Genomic DNA, 7,458 nt, shown 5'->3' with positions numbered 1-7,458 from the left:
CAAGCCTTACCTCATGCAGTGCCCATTAAGGAGCTATTTCCATGGTTTGAGCTTAGAGTTTTGGATAAATGGTCCAATCTCTTCTATATCTGCATCCTAGATTTCATATCATTGTTTTGTGGAAAGTAGCAGATTTTGTGAAAGTGGTTGGCTCTCAGAAACAAGGAGGAATGATCAACAAGAACTGCCTCTGGGTACGGGGAGCTTCTAAACTTGGGACTTTACAATGCTGGCTTGTTAAACCTGTTGTCTGTTGAAGGTAGAAAAGTGATATAGAGTATCGGGCTATAGGACATGACACAGGGGCTCAGCCAGGGCCAGGGAGGGCAAACACATTTGGGAGAATGAATAAGGTCATAGGAGAGAGTAGACATAGAAGCAGGCTCAGAGACCAGGGTTTCCTTACCTCGCAAGGCCTGATGGAGCTAGGCTAATGCTTCCGTTTGTCCCTTTATTAGTGTCTACAGTTTTTGAAAACCCTATTTTTAAGATGCCATATATCTGTACTTACAGCATCTCCACTGTATCCTGTCTCCACTGCCTCATACCAAGCATACAGTAGGCAACGATGCTTGTGCAAGATCCCGTTCATGAACACAACTGCCATCCTCGTGTCTTCCTTGACAATAGAAGCTTAGTTTTAGTGCACTGGCAGCAGGCTCAGTTTCAGTAAGTGCTTCTGACCGTCTGACTCAGTTATATAAGTCCATCCAGTGACTGCTGTAGAAGTGGCCACGTGACCACTGTTCTGACCCAGGAAGCATAATGGCATTTTGCACAGGCTGTGTGGTGACACGCGACGATCCCACACAGCTGTCCATGAACGTTAACTTCATCAGTAGCATGCTTTGATCGTCGCACTGTGGAATGGCTTACCTCTGTTTGCTGAGTGTAGTTAATCTACAATGCCTTGAGCTTTTGTCCATGTCTGACACAGAAGGTCGCAGAGAAGAGGCTGGAGAGGAAGTAAGAGGCAAACACTTTTAGAGGTGTGTTAAAAGTCTTGAAGCACTCTGGAAGATAATATTAACATGTCATTATTAATGAGCACATAGTAGATGTTTCTAGCTTCCCGACCTTATTAAGGTAATTATCATCCACCTTTCTAAATTGGTAAGATTAGTAAGATCCATTTTTACCAATTCAACATCTGTGTATATAGATGCTATTTTGACCATGTAAATGGTTCCAAGGAGATTTTTTTTGTTTATTAATGTAGGATTAAAATCCAATAGCTTACAGCAATATATTCAGAATTCTCGACTTTTATAATAACACAGGGTTAGGAAACAGATGGATGAAATATGAAAGTTTTGAAGCAGAAAAAATGTTCATGTGCTTAATTTTAAGTGGAAAATTTAGAGCAAGATGGGTGTCCCAGTCCCTGACCCTAGGAATAACCATATGGAAGCATGCTTGTAACCACTAAAGAGAAAGAAGTGGAGATACTTTGGTGAGTTGCATACTTTTGGGTACAGAGATAGGGGTGACTGTGTCTTTTCTGCAGTGGGCACTTCAGGAAGTGGAGGAGGTATGGTCCCTAGAATGGGGTACTGGCAGGGCTCATCCCTGAAACTCTTTGTCTGTGTTACGTTCTGCAGAAGCAGACCCAGAGATGACTTTCATAGTTCAGATCCCAAGAGGTATCCCAGGAAACCCAGCTGGGTTGGGGAAGGCAGTCTAGAAAGGAATATGTTAACACTCAAAACACATTGTACAGCCAGAGCTTAGCCCTTCTAGGGAACACTGGGAGGCAATGTGAACTCATTCCCCAGAGCCGATACCCTTCAGGGTAAGCCCCTCAGGTAGGGGTTGCAGGATGCATCTGGAGAGTGTTAATTCACCAGCACTTTCTATCAAACATACTACAGGTGCACTGGCTCTGGTATTGAGGGTCAGCTACAGACCAACAGGTGCAGGTGCAGGTGCAGGTGCAGGTGCAGGTGCAGGTGCAGGTGCAGGTGCAGGTGCAGGTGCAGGTGCAGGTGCAGGTGCAGGTGCAGGTGCAGGTGCAGGTGCAGGTGCAGGTGCTGGTGCAGGTGCTGGTGCAGGTGCAGGTACAGGTACAGGTGCAGGGGCAGGGGCTGGTGCTGGTGCAGGTGCTGGTGCAGGTGCTGGTGCAGGTGCTGGTGCAGGTGTAGGTGCTGGTACAGGTGCATTGATGATGGCTCTAGTATGGGAGGAGATCTAAGGAAAGCAGTACACAGCAACATGCCCCACGTACCTTACCTGGCAAACCCGAATGCCAGTCAGGTGTGTGCCTACAGAATGCCTAAGAAGAATACATGGGAAGCAAAAAGCTCTAGTATAGTACTTGATATAAAATAAACATTTGATAACCTTATTATTGCTTTCATATTTATGTTTTTGTTAAAGTAAAATTCACAATCATCAGCAGTACCAAGCCAAGTGTAGTATCTTTTGCTCATAGCAGCGGAGAAGAAACAGCAAGGGCTGCCTGTTATGGCCCTTCTGAGGCCCTGTTTGAAAGGCTGAGTCAGGGTCTTTGAGGTCTCTGACTCTGGAGTATCCTGGCTATACAGATGTAAGTGCCTGCCACAGACATACTTGTGCTCAGAGCTGCTTGCCTCTGCTGAAGTAGAGATATTGGGTGTTGTGAGTGGGCCTGGGAGAGGTTTGAGAAAAATGTTTGAGGCGATTCCTGAAAGAGGAATATTAACAGAGCAGGCTGAGACAAAGGAGGGTTGGTATCCTGAGAGGCACACAGAAGCTAAGCATCACGACTGAATTCGGGCAGGGGTGCACGGGGCAGGGAACTAGAGGTGGGAGGGAGTGTAAGCTGGGTTTGATGGGAGATCTGATGTGCTATGCTAACACTCTGGGACTTTTCTCTACAGGAAGTGGAGCCTCCCAAACTTTTGATTAGGAAAGGGATATAAGGAGATCTGGGACGTGTGTGTGAGCTGGGGAAAGAGGAGGAGAGGTAGACAGAGAGAGATAGTGTGAGAGGTAGGCCAGTGAGTTACAGGTTATTCCATCATGGAGGAGAGACAGAAGAATGACCTAATGGGGGCGTCTGAACAAGTAGTTTAGTGGTTGTGTGTGTGTGTGTGTGTGTGTGTGTGTGTGTGTGTGTGAGAGAGAGAGAGAGAGAGAGAGAGAGAGAGAGAGAGAGAGAGAGAAAGAGAGAGATGTTTGTATGTGACTTGTATATGTATGTATGTGTGCATCCGAGATATCATTTCTTAGCTTCTACCTTGTTTGCAGCAAGGTCTTGTGTTGTTTACAGCTGTGTATGCTAGGGTACCTGGCCAACAAACTTCCGGGGAGTCTCCAATCTCCACCTTTTGTCTTGCCATGGGAACAATGGGATTACAGGTACACACTAGTATGACCCTTCTGAAAAATTACATTTATTTATTTATTTATTTACTTATCTTCTCTGTGTGTATATGTGTCAGTGCAAGCCACGGTGTGTGACTGAAAGTCAGAACAACTTACAGGAGTGCATTCTCTCCTTCTACCATGTGAGTCCTGGAGATAAAAGTCAGGTCAGACTTTGTAGCAAGCACCTTTACCTGTTTATTTATCCCACCATTCCCAGGGTCTAGCTTGATGTGGGTTCTGGAGGTCCAAACTCAGGTTCCTTTGCTTGTGCTGTGGTATTTCACCCATAGAACCATCCCCCATCTCCAAAATCAATCATTTCAGAGGACTGGATAAAGATGTGTAACAGTAGGGGAGGTGGAGAAACCTTTTCCTTGGGAGAGATTGAGGACCAGCATTTGAAGACTACTGACTAATCAGTTGCCTCCTCCCAGAGCTTAAGGATGTCATTTTCTCAGCAACCTGAAGTGAGTACAAGGTCAATTTTGGACTCCTTTGAAATCCACTGTCAGCTTATGTCTGGATTTGTTTCTAGAAGTCTTCTGTTCAAGTATATCAATGTTGGCATCTCTGTTGTAGGTGCTTGGAGAGAATATCTGATCCCACGGCTGCTTCTATTTCTTGCTGGAAAGAAGCTTTCTCCTGGATCTGCATCAAAAGAAGCCTTGGGAAAACCTGCCTTGGGATGGAACATGCCATGACCTAGAAGATGCATGGACATGCACTCAGTTAGAACATGCTCTGAATGAAAGATGCAAGAAATGAGGCATGCACATAACGGATAACTCATGGAACTAGAAAGCATGCACAGGGATGAACATAGATGGGGTAGAACATGCATGGGATAGAACATACATGGGATGGAACATGCATGGACTATAACATGCACTGGAATGAGAGAAATACCGTGGACTCATGTCAGCCATTTGCAGAAGTGATGCATGATTTGAAGAAACATGTACTAAGTTCACCCTTCTGCTTAGATTGGATCAAGATTCAGGTGCAGTATAAATTCACAGGCCTTTAGGTCCAAGTCTGTTGTAGGGGAGCCAGGCACTAGTAAGTTTCAAACTCCTGCAACTATACAAAGAATGAAAGACAAGGCAAGTCGTTTCTTTTCGGCATGCAATCTATAGAATCCTAAGAACCCATCTGTAACCGTTTATGGCTAGAAGCACACAGACACCAACTCTCAGAGTCTTCTATGCGGTGCATTCCAGAACGGCAACGTTGTACTCTACCCTCAGTGAATAATGAATTATTATACAGCAAAGGAAAGCTTGTTCCAAAGAACCACCCATTTGTGCTCAACGACAATAACTTTATTCTTGGATCTTAACCACCCCCAGTTTTCTTGGACTGTGCTTTTTCCCTCCAGATGTGCATAACATCTTACAAAGAAGACTACAAAAGAAAATGAGATGAAGGCTTGACACTTAAATGCTCTTTTGTCATACATGCTTGCTTATATTTGTAGTAGACAGTATCTTAGTCATATTATATATCTTAATAACTGTGCCTTAGGTGCAGAGTGTAATGCTGTTGAGGACTTCTGAGTCCCCAACTGCCTGCCCAAGTTCTTTTTCTATTCTTCATAACACTTGAGAGTCTCTTTAACTTCATTTTCAAAACTGGGTTGATAGTTTGGTTGATAGAGTTATTCTCTTATAAGCCTGGAGACCCCAGTTCAATCCCCTAGAATCCACATCCGTTATCTGGGAGTGGTAGTGCTAGCTTGTAATCCCAGTGTTGACCTCACAGGCAGGCAGAACCTCGGGGTTTGCTGGTTACCCAGCCCATCCTATTTGTCAGGTTCCAGGCTGATGTGAGACCATATCTCAAAACAAAACAAGGAACTTGAGATGGTACTGACCTTAACCTCCAGCTTACACATGCGCATGGACACGGGCATGTGCAGACACACACACACACACACACACACACACACACACACACACACACTACCACCACTATTACCACCACTGCCAAAACAACTGGTATATTTGGGAGCAACCAGCAAAACAAGACAGTAAACATGAAACACCCATACACATACACACACCCACACATACACACACACATATTCACACACTACCTGATTGAGATAGAACAAATACAAATATATAGTAGAATAAAAGCTCCAAATATGTGCTTGGAATCATAACATTGCTTTTATCTAGAGTGGGTTGCCTGAACCTTTTGGGGGTCCTATCTGCCCCTGAACCATTATTATTATTATTATTATTATTATTATTATTATTATTATTATTATTATTTTCCTTCATTCAGCCATTATAGATCCTTTGGAAGGAATAAAGCAGAGTCTTAGAAAGACAGTGGGTAGGTTTCAGAAGTACCTTGACTTTCCTATGTAATAATCCTTAGTTATTGCAAGCAATAGCTAAGGTTATTAGGTTATCAAGGGTGTTAGATACACAGTCTTGTTTTTCTCTCTGGATCCGAAGGTCAGTATTCTCTTATTGAGATAAAATATCCTGTTTAACAGCAGCACAGGATGTGGAAGGGCTTATTTGTCTTAGAATTCTAGGTTACAGTCCATTACTGAGGGCAGTTAAGGCAGAAACTCAGGCTGCTGGTCATACCACATCCATATTCAAGAGCAGAGAGAAACAATTGTGTACGTGCTGCCTGCTTGCGTGTATTTCAGCTGGGCCAGTCTCCTCCACGTTTTCCATGTCACCTGTCGGCTAAGCTATCTCAACTGTCTCAGATTCAAACCACTCCTTGATCTTTCTACACAATTCCATCCACTCCACATAAGGAGGAGGAAGCCATTAACACAGGTTGATGTGCACAACACCGTATAGTCCTTCTGCTACCAGATGCTCAGTTTAAAAGGGACTTCTTATCAAAATGGGACTTTTTTTTTAAATTGGCGTTTATTACATAGGATATCATTATATGCAAAACTCAAGTGCAATGAGCTACATCATTCCCAGGGCTGGGGATGTGCAGATGGCTTGCTTCAAATGCATAAAGCCCTGAGTTTGATCCACAGGAATTAGAGTCTCCTGGGACATTCCTGTAATTCCATCACTCAAGGAGGTGGAGGCAGGGGGATCAGAAGCCCAAAGTCATTTGAGGCTAGCCTATGAGACATAAGACCTTGTCTAAAACAAACAAACAAACAAACAAACAGTAAACAAACAAAACCCCTAAAACGAGCTCTTTGAAATTGAAAAGAGTTTCTGGTTTATTAAGACAGGAGATCATGTCAGACAGGGGCCAACAGTTTCCAGGGTATCCAGTGGCTGGATTAAAGATAGCACCCCCCTCAGCCCCCCAGTTTCTTCTGCTCCACCAAATTCCATAAAGGGGAATCACAGAACAGTTTAAACCTCTGAGTGGATTCACCCAATAGTCTATACAGCCCCCGTCTTTTATTCCTGACCCCTACAGATTACCCCGCACTATCTACCCACTTCCTCAAAGCTCCACTTGTAAATCCACTCAACAGTGACTTTTCCCTCGGCTGAATTGGAAGTGCGCCTTAGGGGTTTCCTTAGAGAAAAAAGGAAACCAGTTCCACACAGGTGTAATGCCCTGCCTTTCTGAAGATGGGCTGCCTGACAGCCTGGCTGCCGCCCTCCAACAGAACCCAGTTTTGCACAACAACGCCCCCTCACCCCCACCCCACCCCTACCTCCCGCCGCCCCGGCTGTAATGTGAGGCTCCAGGCAGTGCCACCGGTTTTCACACAGCCCAGTGTTAGGGTGCTGCAGCTACCCATTCTAAAGGTGACTGTCTCTGTGGTTGTAATTACAAAAGCTTAACTGCATAACCTGAAACCTTGCTGGGAAACTGTCTATGGACACAAAGGACACACAGACCCTATCGCTTCAGAACTCGGTCCTTTCCAAGCTTTTTTCTTTTTAAAAGGAGTTTTTTGTTTGTTCCCGAGTCTCTAGGATGGAAGAAAGAGCAGATCCAGGTTGACAGTTGGCTTGGAGCTTGCCCATTGGGAAAGCTGTCGCTGGAGATTCACAAACGCCTTACTGTTTAGCTTAGGAAAGCCAGGTAAAAATGACAGCGGTGTTCCTGCATGCATGGTTCGAGGCTGGAAAAGAGAAAGAGCAGGAGAGAGCATGC

This window comes from Arvicanthis niloticus, chromosome 19 (genome assembly GCF_011762505.2).
Source record: "Arvicanthis niloticus isolate mArvNil1 chromosome 19, mArvNil1.pat.X, whole genome shotgun sequence".
NCBI lineage: Eukaryota > Metazoa > Chordata > Mammalia > Rodentia > Muridae > Arvicanthis > Arvicanthis niloticus.
This window is presented reverse-complemented; position numbering follows the sequence as displayed.